This window comes from Notothenia rossii (assembly GCF_949606895.1).
Source record: "Notothenia rossii genome assembly, chromosome: 7".
Lineage (NCBI taxonomy): Eukaryota > Metazoa > Chordata > Actinopteri > Perciformes > Nototheniidae > Notothenia > Notothenia rossii.
This window is the reverse complement of record NC_136905.1, coordinates 25,607,214-25,631,801: the sequence shown is the minus strand read 5'-3', so window position 1 is coordinate 25,631,801 and position 24,588 is coordinate 25,607,214. Positions and strand designations below refer to the sequence as shown.

Below are 24,588 nucleotides of genomic sequence, written 5' to 3'. Positions count from 1 at the left end.
CCTTCTGTTTCTTTCTTTATAAATATTTGTCTGCTGGCATACCAGCAGACCAGCATTTATCTATCACCAGCTTATGTTAGTTTTAAATATACAATATATTCTGGTAACTATCAAAATAAAGACATTGTATAGTGTTCATAACAGTATTTTTATTTAATAAATTATACTTAATACAATAATATTACAAAAAAAACCTACATCTAAATAAATATATCATCTAAAATAGATGCATTTGATTTAAAAATAACAAATATAATTCAAAATGTAAACAGCAACAAAGAAATTATAAACATTATTTTTCTTTTTCTTGTTAATATCCATTATCTTCTCTGTTATGTATCTTCCGGTCTTTGCCAATCTGGCCAGCATTTCTTGGTCCTCCACGTCTTTCTCGTACAGCCACTGCTTGAAGCAAACTGAAAATAAGATACAACAATGTTTGAACAAATCGTATTCAATTATGTGATGATAGAACTGCAAACAGAATAGCTGTAACTTCAACAAAATAAATAACTCAGTTACCTCTAATCATTAACCCATGTTTGTATCATTGAGTTAACTCTGTGTGTTGCTGCTAGCATACATAATATATACCTGACGTGGAAATGTTACTCGTGGATGGGGCTACAGAGCTACTAGAAAGACAGTCGAACCCGGTGCATTCCTCCGTCTGAATGTGGTGCACTTTTGCTAAATGTTTAGACAAATAGCTCGTGTTACCGCCCTTACATGCTAAATTCTTATTGCACTTTTGGCAACGAGCATTTTCCACCTCAAAACCAAGCCTCCAGGAAGTGCGCCGGACTCTGAGGAAAATATTTGTTGTGTCCAAACGGCGGTACTACAATTTCCTTATCAGTCTGTGACGTCGACAGGCCCAGACATACTTTTTCCCCTTGACTAACATTGGGAAAGAGACGTCTGTAAATCGGTGGATAATTTTTTTGAAACTAAATAAACTGCCCAGTATGAACTATTGTATAGCCCTAGAATCATTAAGTCCTTAAAGTTGTAAAATGCACTAAAAGCCGAATCTAGATTTATTCTCTCTCTCCATTCTTTCTAGTGAGCCGAGAGTGTGTGCTCGGGGGGCGGGGCTTAAGGGGCGCATGCTCTGTGAGCGCACAAACGGGTTCTTCTGCTCTGACAGCCAGGCATGTTGGGTAATCTGTGACGTTTCGCTCTCTCAAAAGTTGGGCCATTTTGACTTCATGCGCCAATGAGCAGCTCTCATAGGAAAGAACGAGACCCCTCCTCCGACGCTGTATCCAGTTCTTACTATACATCCATGCTCAAGACGGGTAACATAACTACCCTCGTGGCGCTTAGTTCTCTCCGCCATGTGTTTGTGTGCACACGCGCGCGTGTGTGTGTGTGTTGCATGCATGTAGCAGGTTCTGTGTGTAAACTGCCCCACCTCCTGGCACACCGACAGGGGAGAGAGATCTCTCGTCTGGATTGGAAAGATCGAAAATAAATCATAGACGCGCTTTGTAGTCCATCCATCCATCCATCTTCTCCCGCTTATCCGTGGTCGGGTCGCGGAGGTAGCAGTTGACCCAACTCACCACCAGATGGTGATCAGTTGACAACTCCGTCCCTCTCTTTACCCAAGTGTCCAAAACATACGGCCTCAGGTCCGATGATACGATAACGAAATCGATCATGGACCTTCTGCCTAGGGTGCTCTGGTACCACGTACACTTATGAGCATCCTTAAGTTCGATCATGGTGTTTGTTATGGCCAATCCATGACTAGCACAGAAGTCCAGTAACAAACCACCACTCCGGTTCAGATCAGGGGGGCCGTTCCTCCCAATCACTCCCCTCCAAGTGTCTCCATCATTGCCCACATGTGCGTTGAAGTCTCCCAGCAAGATTAAAGAGTCCCCTTCAGGAGCCCCATATAGGACTCTTTCCAGGGTCTCCAAGAAGACCCTATACTCTGAACTGCAGTTGGGTGCATAAGCACACACAACAGTCAAAGTTTTCCCCCCCCATAACCCGCAGGCGTAGGGAGGCGACCCTCTCGTCCACTGGGGTAAACTCCAACAATGAAGCACCCAACTGGGGACTTGTGAGTATCCCCACACCCACCCGGCGCCTCACACCTTGAGCAACTCCGGAGAAGAATAGAGTCCAACCCCTATCCAGAAGTAAGGTTCCAGAGCCGACGCTGTGCGTAGAGGTGAGCCGAACCAGATCCAACTGGTAACGCTCCTGCACAAGCTCCGACTCCTTCCCCCCCAGAGAGGTGACGTTCCACGTCCCCAAAGCCAGCTTCTGTCGCCCGGGTCTGGTCCTTCGAGACCCTCTGCCTTCACTGCCACCCTTCTGGCAGCGCACCCGACCCCATCGCTGTTTCCTGTAGGTGGTGGGCCCGCGGGACGGAGAAGTGGAGGTGTTGCCCACGTTGCCTTTTCGGGCTGTGCCCGGCCTGGCTCCGTGGCAAGCCCGGCCACCAGACGCTCGCCGACGAGTCCTCCTTCTGGGCCTGGCTCCAGAAGGGGACCCCGGGCTTCCTCCGGGCCGGGTATCCTCACTTCGTGTGTCGTCTTTCATGAGGTCTTGTGCACTTTGTAGTCTTATTGCATATTAGAAACGGAGTTGGCGACAGTAAGACTGCGATATAATATTTATGTAGATATAATACATATGACATCTATTTTTGAAATGTCTCCAGTACCGATAAAAAGATCGATAACGTTGGACCTTAACGGTACCACGGTCTTTAATAATTCAGCACCGGGGCCCGTTAATTCTGGGACCCGGTACCCATCCCGAGTTTTAATTATTACATCATCAATATTACATTTCAAATAACCAAGTACTTGGTATCTCACAAAGTGCAAGTGGCTAGTGCTGCTAAGAACATACCTGGTGGTGGTGATGATGGTGGCTCTTCGCTGCAGGATCTGGGCGGTCCTCCTAGCAGAAGCGATTGCCTTTGTCGTTCTCGTCCATGATGGCGGCGTAGGCTCCTTTCCTCAGGAGGTCCTCGATCTCCTTCTTGGAGAACTGCTGGACCGGCTAAAGGCGACGCAGAGAGACATTTACACAAGTGGATTTAGAAAACAATTTTCGAAAATAAACTAAGCCTACTGCAACAGCGACTGACCAAAAAATGACTTGGCATCTAGAAATATGACAGATTTTCTTTTTCTCACCACGTTGTTGTTGCCTTCTTTGTTCCCACTCATGCTCTGCAGGACGGCACGGTCCAGCCCGAGCTTCAGACTAGCTTTATCCAGCATTTCCCTCTCATAGTTTCTAGTGATCAGACGGTACACCTTCACCGCCTTAGACTGGCCAAAACGATGACACCGAGCTTGAGCCTGAAATAAAAAATTAAAAGAGGGGTCAAAAGAGCATCATGTGCAGCTGCTGTTCACCGTTTCTAAGCATTAAATGGGAAAATATACACTTAAAGAACCGAGGGAATAAACGGAAAGACTTTTGTTGTTGTAGCCCTATTGAACTATCTTTAGGACAGACAGAGCAGATATATATATCGTACCTGCAGGTCATTTTGAGGGTTCCAGTCAGAGTCGAATATCACACAGGTGTCCGCAGCCGTGAGGTTCACAAGCTCTTGATCAGGTGTTTGATGTGGGCTGGCATGATCCTTTCTGCAGCGATAAATAAAGAAAACAAAGAAGACATTATTAATAATAGTAATTTTGGTAACAACAATAATATTAGTATAACTATTTATATAGCACTTACACAATTGCAAAGTGATTCTCACAACAAAAATAAAGAACAAAAATATATCAACAATAAAAAAACTAATGATTATAGGAATGTTAAGAGACAAAGAAATGATAAACATTCTGACAGGCCGACTACAAAAGGTAAACTCAATGGCTCTTGATGACATCAATGAGCAGTCCCAAAACATGCTGCTGTATAAAAAGAAATAGGTCCTGATTTCTTCTATTTAGTGTTGGATGATTTGTTGTATTGATTGCTGATGGATGTTAAGATATGTTTTACAATTAAAACAAAAAGATTATTGTATTTGGAATCAAAAAGTTTACAAATCGTAGTTTTAATAAAATGACTAGCAATATCGGGTTTATTCAACAGCGGTAGAGCATTAAGTTGCTAAATTAACGTACACTGAACTGTACAACTTACCACTATTTAGGAAATGACCTGATCAGAAGGATTGACTAGCAAGACAGCAAAGAGGTGGAGGAGGTCTCTGTCATGTACAACCAATGGTAGATGTTACACCTGAAAGAAAGATAAGGAAATAGGACAACACAGGAGGACAAACACCTTCTTAAGTAAAAGACCAAATCATGTCAAGCTTTACATCTTTCAGTCTTTATAATGCACTGTTGGAAATGACATTCCAAATGCTAAATTCAAAGTCAATACCATAAATAACTGGGTACCAAAGTGCTTTACCTGATAGAACACGTTCCGCACGGAGCAGTAACCATCCGGCTCGGCCTTTTGCTGCATATCATCTCGTCCCTCTCCACTGTTTCCAGTAGATCTCTACTGCCTCTGTCCAATAAAACAGAAATGCCCCAAAACAATCATATTTAAAAAGTTAAAAACAATAACTTGCTTTTGGCATTCAAATGTATTAGAATCTCACCTTTTTCCTGGATGTCAGGAAGGCATTCCCTTCAAGTCCGCAACCAGTCATAGCATAGGAGTTCAAATGCAAAGCCTGAACGATGACAAGAGCGAGACTTACATTTTACAAGATAAGTAATACCAGAGCAGTGTGCACGACATGCAGAGAGCAGATCAAATCCCTGGCAGACTCACACACTTTGGTGATGTCCTCATCTGATAATGATGTTTCATTTTCAGCAGCAAAGTAACATTACTCAAGGTATATGTTGGACCTAACTCATGTACTGTATGTTTTGCATCTCCTCAACAATGGTCTGTATAGTTGAGTAGAAACAAACAGTCCCTAAAGTTTCAGGTGGATTAACAAAGAAAAGTTTGCAATGAAGCACAAAACCCCTCTTTGTATTAAGCTAGCTGCCACAGAAAGTACAGCTTAACATGCTAACCTGGTAGAGTTAGCTAACGTTAGCTAACGTTAGCTAACTTCATGTCCAACAAAACATCTCTAACGTGCATTACATTGACGATTTTAAACACAACTTAACTCTCTCAACTTGTAACCCTTACCCTTAATAACTACATCGCGTTTTTCAGGGGCAACACAAACTGCAGAAAATGTTAGCTCATCATGAAATGTCTCATCATGAAATACAAGTCAGCTGAAATAAATAAATGCGTCATTATGAAATACAAGTCATCTGAAATAAATAAATATGTCATTATGAAATACGATTCTCTTGAAATAAATAAATGTGTCATTATGAAATACAAGTCTCTTGAAATAAATAAATGTGTCATTATGAAATAAAAGTCTCTTGAAATAAATAAATGTGTCATTATGAAATAAAAGTCCCATGAAATAAATAAATGTGTATTTAAATGTACATGTATATATATTTATTGCCTCATTTATTTATTTCAGAATTTATTTCATAGGCATATTTATATATGTATTTATTTAATTATTTATGTATTTATTTATTTATTTAATTTGGGCTTGAATGGCATTCCATATGCAACAGTGTGATTACCTTGTTTAAGCTTGGATAGAACTCGGGCTGCCTCTCTGCCAGGAGAAGTGTGGTCAAAAATCCTTCTTAAGGGGATATTAGCAGAGTTTAGCTAACGTTCTGCAGAGGTTAGTTAACGTTGTACAGAGGTTAGTTAACGTTCTGCAGAGGTAATAGTTAACGTTCTGCAGAGGCTTAGCTAAAAGACCTGCTCACAACAAGTTAGCTTAGCGCTAAAGCTGCACGTGGTTTAGTAGCTAACCTTCTGCAGAGGTTAGTTAACGTTGTACAGAGGTTAGTAAACGTTTTGCAGTGGTTAGTTAACGTTGTACAGTCTGACAGAGGTTAGTTAACGGTTTGCAGTGGTTAGTTAACGTTGTACAGAGTTTAGTTAACGTTGTGCAGTGGATTTAATGTATTTTTTTCGTTTTCTTTTCTAGTTATCATTTGGTAATAAACCCAATTCAAAATGTGTCCTTAGGTTGCACGCCTGCCGGATTATCTTCCGCTCCAACGAGCTGCACCCCCTCATCCTGGCCCCGCTTGCCGACCTGGCAGTGGGGCTGTACGGTGAGTGGGTGAGCCAGCGCTGAGGTGCTCTTCCTCACCCGACACTTCATCTTCCACGACAACAACCACACCTGGGAGGACCAATACACTGTTAGCCCGGATTTCATATCTAATTAAATAATGAATTACAAATTACTGACATTATTTAAGTTTGATTGCATTAATATCAAATGTAAGCATATTCTACTTGCTGACTACCAAATGTAAGCATAGAATACTTATATGTGTTAGTTAAGCAATGTGTCAATAATTTTAAGTTAAGTAACTTTACATTATCAAGTTTTAGTCATGTTCGCAATGCATTATGGGAAAGAGAAGGATCTTTGAATGTGCCGCAGCCACGTTTCCAGCTCGCAATTTCTCAGTCGGACGCAACCCCAGTTTGAAACTGCGGTGAAGCCAGCCTCCACTCGGGAAAACCTAGTCAAGCCAGCCCGCACGTGATATTGCGGTGCGCGAATATCCCATGCATTACCGGAGACAAAAAAAAAAAATCATCGCTCTGTGTTTAGATGAGAAAACAAAAACTGTCCAGTATCAAAGACTCATCTCACTCCAGGGTGATCGCAGGACACCCCATCTAGTCACTCATAAAAAATCAGGACATTCTGATTTACAGTTTCAAAATAAAAGACCTTTGAAATCTCATATATGAGCTATCATCCCTGTTTTTAGATGAGAATAAAACAAAAACTGTGCAGTATCAAAGACTAATTTCACTCCAGGTTGATAGCAGGACATCCCATCTAGTCACTCAGAAAAAATCAGGACATTCTGATGTAGAGTTTCAAAATAAAAGACCTTTGAAATCTCTATTGTATGAGCTATCATCCCTGTTTTTAGATGAGAATAAAACAAAAACTGTCCAGTATCAAAGACTCATCTCACTCCAGGGTGATAGCACGACATCCCATCTAGTCACTCAGAAAAAATCAGGACATTCTGATGTACAGTTTCAAAATAAAAGACCTTTGAAGTCTCATATATCAGCTATCATCCCTCTGTGTTTAGATAAGAATAAAACAAAATCTCTCCAGTATCAAAGACTCATTTCACCGTAGCAGGATACCCCATGTAGTTACTCAGCAAAAATCAGGACAATCTGATGTAGAGTTTCAAAATAAAATACCTTTGAAGTCTCAGATATTGGCTATAATCCCTCCCATCTAAAAACAGGGATGATAGCTCATATATGAGACTTCAAAGGTATTTTATTTTGAAACTCTACATCAGAATGTCCTGAATTTTTCTGAGTGACTAGATGGGCTGTCCTGCTATCACCTTGGAGTGAGATGGATCTTTGATACTGGACAGTTTTGTTTTATTCTCATCTAAAAACAGGGATGATAGCTCATATATGAGACTTCAAAGGTCTTTTATTTTGAAACTACATCAGAATGTCCTGCTTTTTTCTGAGTGACTAGATGGGTTGTCCTGCTATCCCCCTGGAGTGAGATGGATCTTTGATACTGGACAGTTTTTGTTTTATTCTCATCTAAAAACAGGGATGATAGCTCATACAATAGAGATTTCAAAGGTCTTTTATTTTGAAACTCTACATCAGAATGTCCTGATTCTCCCTGAGTGACTAGGTGGGGTGTCCTGCTATCACCCTGGAGTGAGATGAGTCTTTGATACTGGACAGCTTTTGTTTTTATTCTCATCTAAAAACAGGGATGATAGCTCATATATGAGACTTCAAAGGTATTTTATTTTGAAACTGTACATCAGAATGTCCTGAATTTTTCTGAGTGACTAGATGGGTTGTCCTGCTATCACCCTGGAGTGAGATGGATCTTTGATACTGGACAGTTTTTGTTTTATTCTCATCTAAAAACAGGGATGATAGCTCATACAATAGAGATTTCAAAGGTCTTTTATTTTGAAACTCTACATCAGAATGTCCTGCTTTTTTCTGAGTGACTAGATGGGATGTCCTGCTATCACCCTGAAGTGAAATTGAGTCGTTGATACTGGACAGTTTTTGTTTTATTCTCATCTAAACACAGAGGGATGATTTTTTGTTGTACTCTACCGTAATGCATAGGATATTCGCGCACCGCAATATCACGTGCGGGCTAGCTTGACTAGGTTTTCCCGAGTGGAGGCTGGCTTGACCGCAGTACTTTGAACACCGGACTTGCACCGCGCTGTCTACGCTTCCAAAGGAGGGACGCTGCACGGCTGCCTTATCTACTGAATCTGGTGAGTGATTTAGCTAACAGGGCTTGGTTGAATTCTCGTACTTTTGGGTGTAAAACAGCCACAGGAAGTATCAACTGGCGGGAACACGGTGTGGGCTTCTCTCGCATTGTTTAAGTACTTGTTAGAGGAAAATAAAATGTTAACAGACTTTAACAGTTACAGGTAAATTCGAATAATGCTGCCGTTTATTTTCTGAATTAAAGTTCCATTCGTTGGTGCGCCGTGAAACGGACTTTTTATTTTGGCGGAAGCATCATGATCGTTTTTAAGTCAATGAAATCATTTTAAAATTTATAGTATGAATAATTTGTTTTGTTTTTTAGTATGTAGCCGTGTAATAAGCGGTATAATGTGCTACTAGGTGGTCATTAAGGGGGGGGGGAAATCCCCACAGTGCAGAGGCGCGGGAAGGTATTTTGAGTGGGGGTGCTGAGGTGCTGGACTCCAGTGAACAGTATTACGGGCACAATAGAGCACGCACAAAAAAACTCCCCACACGCAAACACACAGTAAACCCGCGACTGTTACAATGAAGGCTCGATAATCAGCTCACGGCATATAGGCAGGGGTAAAGTGCTATTTTTTACGAGTGGGGAGCGGACCTCACCTCCTCTAGGGGGGTCCGGGGGGATGCTCCCCCGGAAAGATTTTTTTTAAATATTGAAGTTAAAAGCATCAATCTGGTGCACTTTGAGAGCAACATTAAGAGATCTATGGATACATCTCTCAACACCCAGATGAAACACAACTGTAAGCAGATGTTCTTTTTCTTTATGGATATTTTACAAATCACTCCCCTTTCAAACTGTATTCTTGTTTTACTGCCATATAGTATTTCATAACTGTTTTTCCTTTATTCTCTTATTTTTTTTATAACTATAATGATCATGTGAGGGTGTGCCGCGGAAATAATCTTTTGAATAATTTTTGACCAAACCGTTTGAGACCCACTGAGATAACTTAGACTAAAGTTAACTATCTAAACACTCAGAGAGTCCTTTAGCTCACCTGAGCCTCTCAGTCTGAGAGGAGAGCTCTCCTCCAGCTTGTTGTGGAACAAACAGCTCCGTATGTCCGTTAGTGCAGCTAGCTAACCAGATGCTAACAACACGGTCCCTGCTGCTGGCACCGGTCCCTCTCTCTCCCCCTCTCTCACACACACTAAATGCGCTATTTCCGCACACACACAGAGCCGCGAGCTTGAATGACACAAGCACACTTTTATTTCCATGCAACTCTCTGATTGGTCTGGTGTCTTGCATCTGTTGCATTCACTGAACACGGGAAATTACAGTCCTGCCGTCCTTTCTAGTGTCTTGATGAGGTTCACGTAAAGCACGGTTAATGTATTATATTATTGAGGTAGAATTGTCCGGGGCTACAGAAAAAACATTTGGGGCAGGCCAAAATATTATTTTACCAACAATGTGGAATTTATTGGCTACATATTACACAGATTATGCACAGCGGGAGCAGCAATAACCGTCAAATAATAATTCAGACAGGGGAGCTCCGCACCCTCAGCCTGCCGCTAGGGGGTGCTGCAGCGCCCTCAGCACCCCCCTTCCCGCGCCCATGCCACAGTGTGATCATGGAGCCCGCGGAGGGATCTAGATCTTAATAGCGACCGCATTAAGTTTTCAGTTGATTTACGTCACCTAACTGCAGCACATCTACGCGCTGGATCACAGTTTTTGCTTGGCGGCAAAAAAACGTGAGTGGACATTGCGATAGTAGACGGAGATTGGAGTGAACGTTGACGTGAGTGCAAGATTGACAGCAGCTGGTGGAATGGCGTCTTTGAGTCCTGGAGAGGAGGATATGGAAAGTGCATCTGAAGGAGAAGGAGGGTGGAATGAAGTAAGGAAAAAGTCTTCAAGAAAGAAGATGGACATGTCAAGTGACAGTCTTAGTGAATCTGATTCGCAGAATGAATTGAAGAAAGTAAAGAAAAAGATTGAGAATGAAGAGTGGAAAGTGATCGTGGAGTTTGGTGAGCAATCTGCAGCTAATCTACATCCAGTGGCCTTGACTAATGCGATTCACAAAGAAATTGGATCGATAAAGCAAGCAAGATTTCTGAGCAAAGGACGGATGTTGGTTGAATTGATGAATGCAAAACAACAGGAAAAGTTACTGAAAACAAAGACCCTGAATGAAGTTCGAATTAAATGCCATGTTCCTGGAGCAAATCGGAAAATACTTGGAGTTATCAGTGGAGTTCTCATAGAAATCGACATAGAAGAACTCAAGAAAGAAATTAAAGGGGGAAAAGTTTCTGTAGTTAAGCGTCTTCCTACTAGGTATCAGGGTAAGATAGTGGATAGTTTGTCTGTTCTTCTTCAGTTTGAAGAAACAATACAACAGAAGATAATGATCGGTTGCATGAGCTTTCCAGTAAGAGAATTCATCCCTAAACCTCTGCGGTGCTTTAAATGCCAAAGGTTTGGGCATGTGGCAGACAAGTGCAAAGCAACTAAGCCCAGGTGTCCAACATGTGCGGGGGAACATGAATATGGTAGTTGTACTGCAGGTGCTAAGGTGAAATGTTGTAACTGTGGTGGGGAACATAGTGCTGCGTATCAGGGCTGCGAAGTTCAGAAAAAGGCCAAGGAGGTGCAGAGATACAAAGTTCAAAATAAAGTCTCATATGCTGAAGCAACAGAAAAGGTTTCACTAAACATAGCTACATGTAGGAAATCCCAAGTAGCAGCAAGTATGTTCTCTTCAAAAGATTTTCCCAAACTCCCACAGGCAAAGGAAAGCTCCACAAAGTGTTCACACCAGTGTGTGATAGGAGAGGATGCATTGATTGTTAATAAGTACAAATGTGTGGCCTTTATTGGAAAAGTGGTGAATGTTGCTTTGCAACAAACAAAAAAGAGGTCAAGACTGAGAACAATAGTGGAAGCAGCAGGTGAATTTTTGGGGATAAAGGATATAACCGTTGAAATGATACATGATATGCTAGCCACCAATAATGATGATTCACAGATTAGTGAATAGATTAATGTTTTTTTTCATTCTGCAATGGAATGCTAGAAGCCTTATTGCAAATGGACAATAATTCAAGACCTATATATATCAGTTAAAAGAAAAACCAGACGTTATTTGTATTCAAGAAACATGGCTGATATACTGCTATAAGACAAGATAGAAATGATGGCCAGAGAGGGGGATGTGCAATCTTTATCAGAGAAGTAATGTCTTATACTGTAGTAGGCTAACATTTAAGAACAGTCATGATTTAGAAATAGTGGGTGTAGAAGTTTGGATTAATAAAAGGAACATTTGTGTCCTGAATTTTTATAATCCATGTAATAAACTCAAAATAGAGGAATTAGACAGTCTTTGCCAAGGAAATGAATTAATATGGTGTGGTGATTTTTTATACCCATAATACAATGTGGGGAGGGAGATCAACAGATTACAACGGACAGGTGGTGGAGGACTTAATGGAGGCAAAGGAATTAGTTTGTTTAAATAATGGGCAAGGTACAAGACTCAATTTTAGAGATGGAACAAAGTCTGCGATCGACCTAACTCTTGTAACAAGGGAATTAGCTTCTGGTAGTAGTTGGGAAGTATTGGCAAATGACAGTATTGGGAGTGATCATCTTCCGATTATAATCAAGTTTGATATAAGTCATGTGGTTGAGCGAGACGGTATCATGAGATGGACTTTTTCTAAAGCAAATTGGGAGATGTTTGCTAAATTGTGTGAAAATGAATTTGATCAGATCGATATGGCAGGAAGTATTGATGAAATAAATGAGCAATTTACTTCAAATATAATTTAAAAGCGCTAATCAAACTATTGGGAATAAAACTGGTAAACTTAGTAAATGTGTTAAGATGGTACCGTGGTGGAACAAAGAATGTAATGATGCAGTCCGAAACAAAATCAGGCTGTCTGGAAAGCTAAGAAAGACACATTCATTACACAATTTATTAGAATATAAAAAGGCATAGGCTCAGGTAAGGAACATTGTTAAAAGAGCAAAAAGGGAGTGTTGGAGAGGATTCTGTTCAAGTATTGGGAGAACTACACCATTAGATAAAGTATGGGGAATGGTTAAGAAGATGAGGGGAATAAGACAGCAGAGTAACCTGCCAGTGTTAGAGAATAGAGGGGAAATTGCCACTGGTGCTTTGGAGAAGGCAGAAATTCTAGCTTAAATCTTTGTCAAAGTTCATTCTTCAGACAATTTGACAGAAGAAGGTAAGATCAGGAGGCAGGAAGTGTTAGATGAACATCCTATGAAGAAAGACATTCGTCGTAGAGTGTTGTAAATATACCTTTTTCTATTCAAGAGTTGAGAAGAGCATTAAGTAAGTGTAAAATGACTGCTCCTGGGCAAGATAATGTATGTTATATAATGTTGAACAAATTAAGTGATTTTGCATTAGGAAAGCTGCTGGAGATGTACAATAAGATCTGGGAGAAAGGGAAGCTGCCAATAATATGGAAAGAGTCTGTCATTATTCCTATTAGAAAACCTAGGAAAGATCCAACCAGTCCAAGCAGTTATAGACCTATAGCTCTGACATCGCACTTGTGTAAAGTTATGGAAAGAATGATAACAGAAAGGCTGACATACTACATTGAGAAAAATGAACTAATGACTCCTTATCAGAGTGGATTTAGAAGAGGGCGGAGTACTTTAGATCCACTGCTGTGCCTGGAGTCTGAAGTCAGGAAAGCCCAAGCGAATAAGGAGTGTGTTGTAGCTGTATTCTTTGATGTGGAAAAAGCTTACGATATGATGTGGAAGGAAGGATTATTAATAAAACTGGACATTATGGGTCTGGGAGGTAATGTATATAATTGGATTATAGATTTTTTGTTTGGCCGTGCCATCAGAGTCCGAGTTGGCAATTCATATTCTCGAAGGGATGAAGTTGAAAATGGAACCCCGCAGGGGAGTGTCATCAGTCCTCTTTTATTTTCTATTATGATCAATGATATATATACACAAGTAGGATCTGATATTGGTAAGTCACTTTTTGCAGATGATGGAGCTATTTGGAAAAGGGGCAGAAATGTAAAATATATTGTAGCTAAGATTCAGGAAGCCATAAGGGAAATTGAAAGCTGGTCTCTGACATGGGGGTTTAGATTGTCGGTGGAAAAAACTGAAACTTTATTTTTTACGAGGAAAAGGATAGGTGAGGAAGTTAGGTTAAAACTTTATGGACAAGATCTAAAGAAAGTGAAGACATTTACATTTCTGGGAATATGGTTGGACGAGAGAGTCACATGGAGTACTCACATTGATAAAGTAGTAGATAAATGTAAAAGGGTTTTAAATATTATGAGGTGCTTGGCAGGCACTAAGTGGGGGGCTGATAAAGCTGCTTTGAGGAACGTATACACAGCCTTAATAAGATCAGCCATAGAATACGGACTAATAGTTTATGGTTCAGCTGCATATTCTTCTCTTCAAAAATTAGATAGAGTCCAGGCACAAGCACTAAGGATATGCTGTGGGGCAGTCAGATCTACACCAGTGTCGGCACTTCAGGTAGAGGTCGGAGAAATACCAATTTCTTTGAGGAGAAAACAGTTAATTGTTCATTACTGGGCAGATCTACAGGGCCATAAAGATACTCACCCTACTAAACAAACTGTACAAACAAGTTGGGAAAGTAACAAAATAAAAATAAAAAGTTTTTGTGTTTGTGTTTCGGAAATATGTAAGAAATTCAAAGTTAAAGAATGGAATATTAGTCAAACGGTGTTGTTATCAGCTGTTCCACCATGGTTGCTACCTCAACCTATAGTACATTTATTATTATTGAAACGGTTACAATCAATGAAAAACAAAATCAATGTACAGGCTTATGTGAACACTGTTCTACATGAACAATATGGGCAGTTTATACAAATATTTACTGATGGATCCAAAAATCCAGAAAATTGTCTAACTAGTTGTGCATTTTATGTTCCTGAGTTAAAAGTCAAAGTGGGAAAGCGTACAAGTGATCACATTGCAGTATATACAGTAGAGATGATGGCTATCTTTCTAGCACTTCAGTGGGTAGAGGAAATACAGCCAATGCGAGTGGTCATTTGCTCTGACTCCAGTGCAGCTCTGGAGAGTATAAACAACTTCTCTTCAGGATGTCGTCAGGATATTTTACATGACATTTTACACATCATGTTTAGGTTAGTTCATCTGGGAATTGTTGTGCAGTTTGTGTGGGTTCCAGCGCATGTGGGTATTAGAGGGAATGAAGTAGTGGATCAACTGGCAAAATGTGGTTTGAAAGCAAACCAGATTGATATTATGGTACCCATCAGTAGAGCAGAAGTCAAATCTTTTACAAAAGTGGTTATCAAGCAACAATGGCAAAAACTATGGGACAGTAACACCAAAGGAAGACATTTATACCAGATACAAAGGGAAGTAGGAACAGGAAGCACTTGGGGGAGTAGTAGAAGAGAACAGAGCATTAACAGCAGGATAAAATTGGGACACTCAGGATTAAACTCATCACTGCATCTGATTGGAAAACATCCAAATGGCAATTGTGATGGTTGCCAACAACCAGAGACAATACATCATGTTTTTTTTAGCTGCCCGGATTATAACAGACAAAGATTCATTCTGAAAACTGCACTGGAACAACTCAACGTCAAGGACATGGATTTCAATTCAATATACGAAAGTAAATCAAGAAATTAGACCCTCCAGAAAAACGCGATTCTGCAATCGCAGAATTGACCGCATAATCAGCAAAATGGCGCAGATTTTTAAAAGGCCGCATATTTATCAAAAGGCCGCATAATCCCCGCATTTTTCCACACAAAGTTGAGAAGAAAAAAAGTTGTCTTGACGTGACGTCATCAGCTCGCGCATCACAGAATGTAAACAACACTGTATAGAGTGAACGTGTGGAGCTCACACGATAGAGAAAACACCAAGATGAAAAAATCTAATCCATCTCATTTACCGACGAACATTTCTACTAAAGACCGGGCAAAAAGTGGGGGGAAACTATTCTGTACCCCGTGCAACTGTGTGTTGGAGCATAAGAGAAAATCGACGGGGACGACCCACTTTGATTCATTCAAAAATTCGAAAATGCTTTCTGCTGCTGCGGACAAGAAAGCCAAACAACTCACGTTCAGCGAGGCATCAACCTCCAAAACCCTTTCGAGGGCTACCCTCATCCACGCCTTCATCACCTCCCGTCTGGACTATTGCAATAGCCTCCTCTATGGTTCACCTGCAAAAATCCTCAACAAACTTCAATATATCCAGAACTCCGCCGCCCGTCTACTCACCCACACCCGAATCCGTGAACACATTACACCCGTCCTCATCAAGCTCCACTGGCTCCCCATCCCCCAGAGAATTCAGTACAAGATCCTCCTGATGACGTACAAAGCCCTCCATAACCTGGCCCCATCCTACCTGACTGACCTCCTCCACAGACACACTCCCACTCGCTCCCTCCGCTCTGCCACTGCCAACCTCCTGTCCCTCCCCACCCGGACCAACCTCAAGTCTTGGGGCGACAGAGCCTTCTCCGTTGCTGCACCCACCCTCTGGAACTCACTACCCCAATCCCCAATCAGAGATTCTTCCTCCCTCACAGCATTCAAAACATCACTCAAAACCCACCTGTTCAACACTGCATTCAACCACTGACCACCCCACTCCCCCCGTATTTTTTCTGTTTTGTTTATCTCTTTTTGTATTTCTTTGTCTTTTTTTTTGTTGTGTTTTCTTAAATTCTCTGTCAAAGCGTCTTTGAGTTTCATGAAAAGCGCTATAAAAGTCCCATGTATTATTATTATTATTATTATTATTATTATTATTACAAGAAACAAAGTGAGTAGCCTACAAGATCGAAGCTGGTCAGATAACGAACGAGTAAATGAAAACGGAATGAGGCGGAGAAGTGTCTGTGTGTGCGTGTGTGTGTGTGTGTGTGTGGGGGGGTGTGTGTGTGAGATTAAAAAAGCCCAATTGCTTTTACAATAAATAAACATTGAATGTGTTTAATTGAATAGTAAAGGGGTTTAACGTTAGTGGCAGGTTGTGTGTGAGAGAGAATAAATAAGACAGCCCAATATTAAAATGTTTTTAAATTATTTTTCCCCGCATATTTAGCATATTTCGCAACTTTCTGCATATTTCGCAACTTCCCGCAATTTCACCGCATAAAATCACATAAAAACCCCGCATGTTTAATCGCATAATCAAGGATTTTAGCCCGCATAATCAAGGAATTTAGCCCGCATAATAAAGGATTTTTGTCTGCGTTTTTCTGGAGGGTCTAAAAAATGAAGCAAACAAGCTGATCTTCAAATTCCTCAAAAGCACTGGTCTGAGGACAAGGATTTAGTATGAACATTTAATAACTCAACAGTAGGTGGCGATATATGCTCCAAGTGGAAGCGATTTGCCATTAAAGAGAAGAAGAAGAAGCACTTCTACGCTACTGCAGTCAGGCAATGTGTGTTTCCCTCGCTTTTGTTGACTTTTACTGAGCGATAGTAGGCTACGAGGTGCAGATAGTTTTAAACAGATAGTGCTGTACTTTTTTCACTTGTTTGTGTTCACTGAAAGACGTAGATTTTTTTTTTCTCACCCAGTTGCTGTTTTTGTCACCTTTCTTTTAGTGGTATGTGTCTGACACCACCCCACATTGAACGCCGGACGCTAGAACCCTGCCACAGGCTGTCTCAGGCTTCCATTAGTGATGGCGAGATGAAGCCTTATGAAGCTTTGAAGCTTTCCAGCCAATTGGTTCGCAAAAGGGTTCATCTCATGAGGCTTCATCATGGGCTTCATTTGAACACAAACACCCTGTTGGTCAAAGTGTGTAAAACAGGCAGATTGGACATCTCAACAGTGTGCTTTATCTCATACCGAGTTCCCAATGAGTAAAGCCTTAGAATAACTCTAAACAACGAACATACAATCATATGTTCATGTTAACAATATTGTTTTTATTCCAGTTGATTGTGATTGAAAAGCCTAAGGAGGCTGGTAAACGGATGGTGTACTTTTTGTCAGTTAGATTTTTCGTTTAAGCCAAAAAATTGAAATACCAGCCTTTTTTCATTTTTTCGTTTTTTATTTAAAACGGAAAACCAAAGCCGTTTTCCCATTTTTGTTGTCTGAACCCAAAGACGGATAACGAGAAAACATAATTAAAAAAAGGTAAGTGGTCAGTGTATGTTTTGGTCATTGGATTTTCTTTTTCACAAATGGATATTCAAAAACAAAAAACGACTGGATATTTGATTTTCGTTTTCAAATTGAAAAACCAAAATTGAAATACAAGGCGTTTTTCTTTATCATGTTCAAAAATGGATTTACTAAACTTAAAAAACGGGATGATTTTCATTTTCTACTTCTCAAAACAAAAAATAAAATCAATAGAAAACAGAAACAAAAACCCCCCCCGTTTTTTCATATTCTGCTACCGGAAGTTGTCTTTCAAAATAAGAGCGCAGATGAGGACGGTCAATAATCCGTGTATCTACCGTGCAATTGTTTTTCTTTATGAAACACATAAACGGAAGAGCGTCTGAGAGGCCTTTTTTTTTTTGCTTTTTACCTTACTAAATGGTCAAATGGCCCTTGGAGCGAGGGGCGGGGCGAAACTCATGGAAGTGATTTCAAAACAAAAGCACTCGTTTGCTAAAATCACACTTTGGCCCCGTCTCAGGTCGGTTAAATTAAATCCTTGCTTCCCTCACTTGCGTCGTTTCCCTGTGTTTAGTCCCTCCCTCCAGGGAAGCAGGGAGGGACGCAAGGAAACCACGAGAAGCAGGGAAGTTAGTTTTAAGAGCAATGGGACGTCCTTTCCTCCGGAGCGTCACGTGAAGCGACGTCAGTTTGTGATGACGCCGCACAGCTGTTCGTCTGACAGCAGCTCTGTCCCCGTGATTTTCACAAACACCCCTGCCACACATTTACTGACACAAACATGTGTATCATCTGTTGTAGACCCCAATAAATAAAATAAAATAAGAAATCATTCTCAAAAAAGATAAACGCAATTCTTAAAATGTATAAACGAACAATAGTTTGATTAATATTGATTAGAGTGCACAATAGAAATAAAATAATTGAGAGAAGAAAAAGATTTATATTATCTATCAAAACTGTTAAATATGTTCTTTATTCTCGCGTCCAGGAGAGAAGCTTTAAAATGAGACTAAATGGAGTCTCTGAAAAGATTCAAATGGGATACTTTAATTAAAAAAGGCGCGGTAGTGTTACAGACAGAATATTGTTCCGGCAGAAAACAGCTGTGATCTGGCTCTCCTGAGCAAGAAGAGAAGAGACCGGATCTCTCCTCCGGCGCTCTTATATATCCTCTGCTGGCTCCTCCCCGCCAGCCGGCTCACCTCGTCTCCAATGTCCGTTATTGCATTTCAACAGAGGATAGGTTCTTTTCACATTCAATATATGCTTAACACGCAGTTTCTCCTCATATTCTCTTTCATCACTTTTCATTTAACACATTCTAAACGCTGTAATCAATACTCTAAACAATACTTCTCGGCTCGTTTGGTTTCCGGTCATTCCGGATGTTGTCACATGCTACTCTCGTCTGTAAACAATAATGTATTCAAATAAACTGTACTTTCATTTAATATTCAACATGGTAGTACCTCAACATCTATAGTTGTAGTGTTAAATCCGTAGGTTTCGATTTGCACCACTCCATATCATTTCGCTACTCAATTCACCTCTTTAGGAAATCGTATATTAGCCACATGCTAAATACTAACCGTAGATGAAGGATTTTCAGAATAAAAGCTTAACTGCTTGTGCACAAGAATTTCTGGTTTTTCAGTATAAAAGAGCGTTTAAACTGACGGTATGTTTAAGCTACATTATACCATCAAAACATTGATTTTAATTTCTAACAGTCCCTCCTTACACACCTAAAAGGTGTGTATAATACTGAAATCAATGAGTTCTTCATCTGAACTTCGCATAGTACATATCTCATATTACAAACATACAATCTAAATGGAATGGTTCAATAGGCTTAACTTTACAAAAATACAAAATAAATTATTTGCCTGGTTCAAACCTAAAAGTTGTCCCTTGTGTATAACTTCTAGTGTTTGCATTCAATATCATTCTTCAAAATAGCAGCAATGGCTTGGTATCAGAACATTTCTTCCTCCCTCCTTTCACAGAAACCGTTCTCATACCACACTCAGTGTTAAGGCACTTGTTTTTACAAAGTGAAAAGAAACAAACCATTTTAGAATAGCAATGATTTATACAACATGAAATCTACCATATTAGAATAGTATAAAATAATAAAGTCAAATAAAATGGACTATCTTAGAATAGTGTAAAATTAATTGGAATAATAAAAATATTAAAAATATACTATCTTGGAATAGTATGAAGTAAATTGAAATGGATTCACTCCATTTTAATTTTGCTCACTTCTTCACATGATTTCATCATTTAAAGAATCACATCGGCTGGACATTCATTGATCAATCTCATCTCCGAACATCCATATCATTTAAACTAACTCATCATTGTCATCCACATCTGTATACGGGGTGGGTCGTCTTGTTCTGCTAGCATTTGTAACCGTCTCCTCCTGAGAAATTTACCCTCCCTCCTTTCATACCATTTAAGGTATGAAAGTAATATGTTCTCTAGAGGGGGCCGTTGTGCGTTCTACTCTGGGGTACGGCATTCTAGACAGTCATTTCTGGGAGAAGATTTTGGTCAGTTACAACAGTTGTAGAGTTTCATCACTTAAAAGTTCCTACTCAGTACCTTTGGGTGGTCTGTTCTAATGCAGTGATAAAGTCCCTGAAATGGTGTGAAAACCGGTGGAATATCAATAACTCATTATACTAATTTATTTTCAATTCTGTTCTACTTAAATAGCTATGCTAACCCCTTCAACAGTGTGTGGAACCTTGGGTGCCCGAGCATGTGATAATTATTCCCTCCTTTAACAAGGATTTTTAAAAACAGAAGTCATTTCATTAATGGTTTGTAGTTTAATTCAGGAATTTACATTAATGGCAGATATGTTTCTCCTTTAAATAACATCTCTAAATGTCAGGTCATCTGGTGAATGGATGACCTTTAGGAGCTGGTGGCGCTTGTCTTTTAAAACTCATACTCTGGTGCCGTGCGCTCCCTCTGAAGCTGCAAGTAAGATTTAAAACATCTGCAGGGTGGGTTGAGCGACCCCTTCTCCCTAAACGATGTTTGTTGTAACAAATATGTACCATCACAATGAGTGCTCCAAGGCCCTGCATGTATTGCTCCCAATTATATTAGTTTTAAAAAAAAAATTAAACTTTGCTTTCGCTCTTTGCCCAGTGTCATTTTAAAACTCTACATCTTGGACGAAAAACAAATGTTATTTCCACCTTAATCTTCCCTCCTGAGGTAATAACCATGCTACAATGGAGAAATCAATACTCTAGATTGGAATACCATCTTTGGCTTGGTACTAGCTCTACCTTTAACATTTTCCATACAAATAAAGATTTGTCTGCTTTTATAGAGTGGTTACTAAAACCATCCCTTTAAACCAGGGGTTCTCAAAGTTTTGATGAGTGAGGGCCAATTTAGGTACCCAATATTGGATTGAGGGCCGCCCAAGAAAAAACGGAACACAAAATTCCAAAACAAATATTTTCTTTATTGCACACACACACACACACACACACACACACACACACACACACACACACACACACACACACACACACACACACACACACACACACACACACACACACACACACACACACACACACACACACACACACACACACACACACACACACACACACACACACACACACACACACACACACACACACACACACACACACACACACACACACACACACACACACAGAGAGTATTGCGCTGGAGTTAGTGATATGCTGTGGATTTCCTGTCTTATCAGCAGGGCCCTGTTTCAAAACCAATTCCAGCTACTCAAGCACCACAGGATAGTCTCTGCAAGACAAATACAGAGAGACAGAGAGGGGGGAGGGAGAGAAAGAGACTTTTAAAATAGAAGCTTACCAAAGACCACAATAACACAGTATTCATCATCATCATTGTTATTATTATTGTTGTTGTATTTGTAACACAAATCGGCTATTATTGCCTGTCATCAACATACCTTTTCCTACTTTGAATGGGATTTATGGTGCTGTCGTCTGTTGGCTACTATTCCTTTGATGTCCGGTTCCATCTCCGTTGTTGCTATACGAAGGACAGCATGTAGATGGGCATCCGTCAGCCTGGATCTCAGCTGGGATTTGTTGATGGCCATGGTGGAGAAGGTTTTCTCACAAATGTATGTGCTTCCGAACAGAGAGGCCATTCTGATGGCATGTTGGCGAAGTGCAGGGTACGTAGATGGGGAAAGTCCTTTGTAGAACTCGATGAGATTCTTGTCTCGATATGCTGCTCTGGCCTCAGAGCTCTCCTGCAGGTCGATGAGCTCGAACTGCATTTCTGCAGGCTCTTCTTCGGGTGCACATGTGAAGGGATCTTGGAATAGGTTGAATGACTTCTCGTGGTCACTGAAGTCCGAGAAGCGGTGGTGGAATTCCTCTTGGAGTTTTTCCATGAGGTTGTGGTTCTTGTCTGAACACAGGTGATGTAAAACATCACATTCACCTGCGAGCACCTTGCAGGCGGGGAAATGGGTTAGATTCCCCTCTCTGAGCTGTCCCTGCACTAGTTGAAGTTTTCGCTGGAAAGCTTTGACGCTTTCAAACAATGTGGAAATGAGCTTCCCATGGCCCTGCAGCTTCACATTGAGATCGCTGAGAAAGGTGTTCAGGTCAACAAGGAACGCTAGGTCACAAAGCCATTCAGTGTCACTTAACTGTGGCAGATCTTGTCCTTTTTGATTGCATGAACTCAGCGATTTATTTCCTCAAATTAAAAAAACGCTTCAGTGTGGCACCTCTGCTCAGCCACCTGACAGCAGTGAAGTATATGATGTCACCAAATTCAGCCTCTGATTGCACCAAAAAAGTTTTGAATTGACGGTGATTCAGACCTCTGGACTTTATGAAATTCACTGTCTTGACAACAATGTCCATGACATGTTTCATTTCAAGCGTATGAGCAGCAAGGGCTTCTTGGTGAATTATGCAGTGATATTTGATTAGGTTCTCACCTCCGTTATTGGCCACTTTGTCGCTGAGCAAAGAGACAGCGCCCGCCTTTCTCCCGACCATGGCTGGCGCTCCATCTGTTGTGACACCAACCATGGATGTCAGCTCCACATTGTATGCATCGAGACTACGACACACAGCATCACAAATGTCGATTCCCCTTGTTCTGTCTTTGATACTCTCCATGCTTAGCAGTTCCTCGCCTATTTCAAAGTCCTCCGTGACCGTTCGAATGAAAATCGGCAGTTGTGCAGTATCAGAAATGTCTGTACTCTCATCCAGTGCTATAGAAAAGGACCCCTTGCCTAGGCCTTCCACACGTAGTCCCAATTGCTCTTTGAGATCATTGGCCAGATCTTCGATTCGTCGTGTCACTGTGTCATTCGATAAACTTATGTCACGGAACTTTGACTTTTGTTCAGGGCATACAATGTCAGCCACTTTCAAAATGCAGTCTCGCACAAATTCTCCATCACTGAACGGCTTGCTCCGCCTGGCAATTTCGTGAGCTACCACATAGCTAGCCTGTGTTACAGCTTCACCGGATTTTGCAAGATTTGTGAAAACTGACTGCTGGGCAGTTAAACCTCTTTCAAGTTTAGTTCTGCGCTCCTTGCCCATGAACTTGTCATACATTTTATGATTGGTATCATAATGGCGTTTTATGTTATACTCCTTGAGCATTGCATTCACCTGCTTGCAGATGAGGCATATCACTTTATCCGACCCCTGAGGTAAAACGAAGTAAGCGTTGCTCCATTTCTCCTGGAACTTCCTTTTCTCCTCACTGACAAAACGTTTTTTACGCGACGGCCCTGGCTCCTCCATCTCGCTTACACAACGAAAACTTCCAACAAATGTTGTTTCCGCTGTTCACGTGAACACTTTGCCGCCTTTGGGACGTGCATCCAATCAGGGAGTGAGTTTGGGGATGCTCGCGCTGGGGGTATTCAGTGGAAATAACAGTGTGCCTGAGTGTGGACGTTGGGAGAGACAGCTTGTTGTTTTATTATTGTATAACCGGACTTTTGTGTGCGTTCATATACTTAACCACACACGCAAACACACACACTCTTTCTCTGCCGTTACATAGCAGACACTACTTTATCTGTCAAGTTGTCTCCGATGCCACCACAACTTCCTGTCAAACACGTTATCTCGCCTTCAAAATAAAAGCATGCAAACGGAACTGGAAGTTAACCTAAATTAAATCCAAAATACACATAAAACTACAACGAAGGCAACAAAAACAATGCAACATCTCCTTCATTCTCAGAGGACACAAAGTTGGGTTATCTACAGACAGTGACTAGCTAAAATCGCTAGCTAACTCCCGTTTCTGATAACTTACAACAGATTTTCCGCTTAACTGCAACTCGCGAGATTTGCGAGATTCAGGTTACCAAATAAGGAGTGAGAGTGACGCGTAGAGGAACCGGAAGCTGCGCTAGCCTCCGGTGGCTACCATAATGCTATCATTTAGTTTCTCCGATTTTTGCACAAAAATGGATTGATGGACCATCAATAAATAAGCCATGCCTGCTTCATGTATGGAAGAGGACCAGCGCCTCAAGAAAGCAATCATATCATCAGGTGTGGTCTCTAACATTTATAAATTATTATCTAGGGCTGCCCCGAATACCTATTCTCCTGTCCAACTGTCCTGGGAGCATACCTTGAATATCTCTCTGTCTGCTTTGCAATGGAACTCCATTTGGCAGTCAGCTATGTTCTCTTCTAAATGTGTAAGATTCAGGATCATACAGTTCAAAATTCTCAATAGAGCTTACATCACCCCTGTTACAAAATCCAAGATGGACAATAAACACAGAGATTTATGCTGGCATGAATGTGGCAAGCGAGGTACATTGTTGCACCTACTCTGGGAATGCCCAGCGGTAAAAAAACTTTGGTCAGAAGTAATATCCTTATTGTCTGAATCTTTAAAAGTTAATTTCCCTACATGTCCCATTGCATGTCTACTGGGTCTTAAGCCAGATGGCAATCCTGCAAGGACTACCGATCGGCTCTGGACTT

The 24,588-nt window shown here is 40.8% G+C and overlaps 1 protein-coding gene and 1 long non-coding RNA gene across 2 annotated transcripts in view; one reads left to right on the top strand and one right to left on the bottom strand.

Moving 5' to 3' along the window:
• Positions 1–135: 135 nt before the first annotated feature.
• On the bottom strand, positions 136–6,604 carry LOC307046837. The gene is made up of 8 exons (XR_013810245.1): positions 5,628–6,604; positions 4,613–4,687; positions 4,417–4,518; positions 4,141–4,239; positions 3,518–3,629; positions 3,168–3,335; positions 2,878–3,030; positions 136–416 (listed from the first exon to the last, which is right to left on the bottom strand). It is a non-coding gene; the product is annotated as an uncharacterized lncRNA (long non-coding RNA).
• Positions 6,605–8,109: 1,505 nt separating this feature from the next.
• Positions 8,110–24,588, top strand: part of LOC307046833 (uncharacterized protein) — a 37,766-nt gene continuing 21,287 nt past the window's right edge. The window contains exon 1 of the mRNA XM_079693486.1: positions 8,110–8,381. The gene's annotated coding sequence lies outside the window, so the exon portion shown is untranslated. The remainder of the gene's footprint in view (positions 8,382–24,588) is intronic.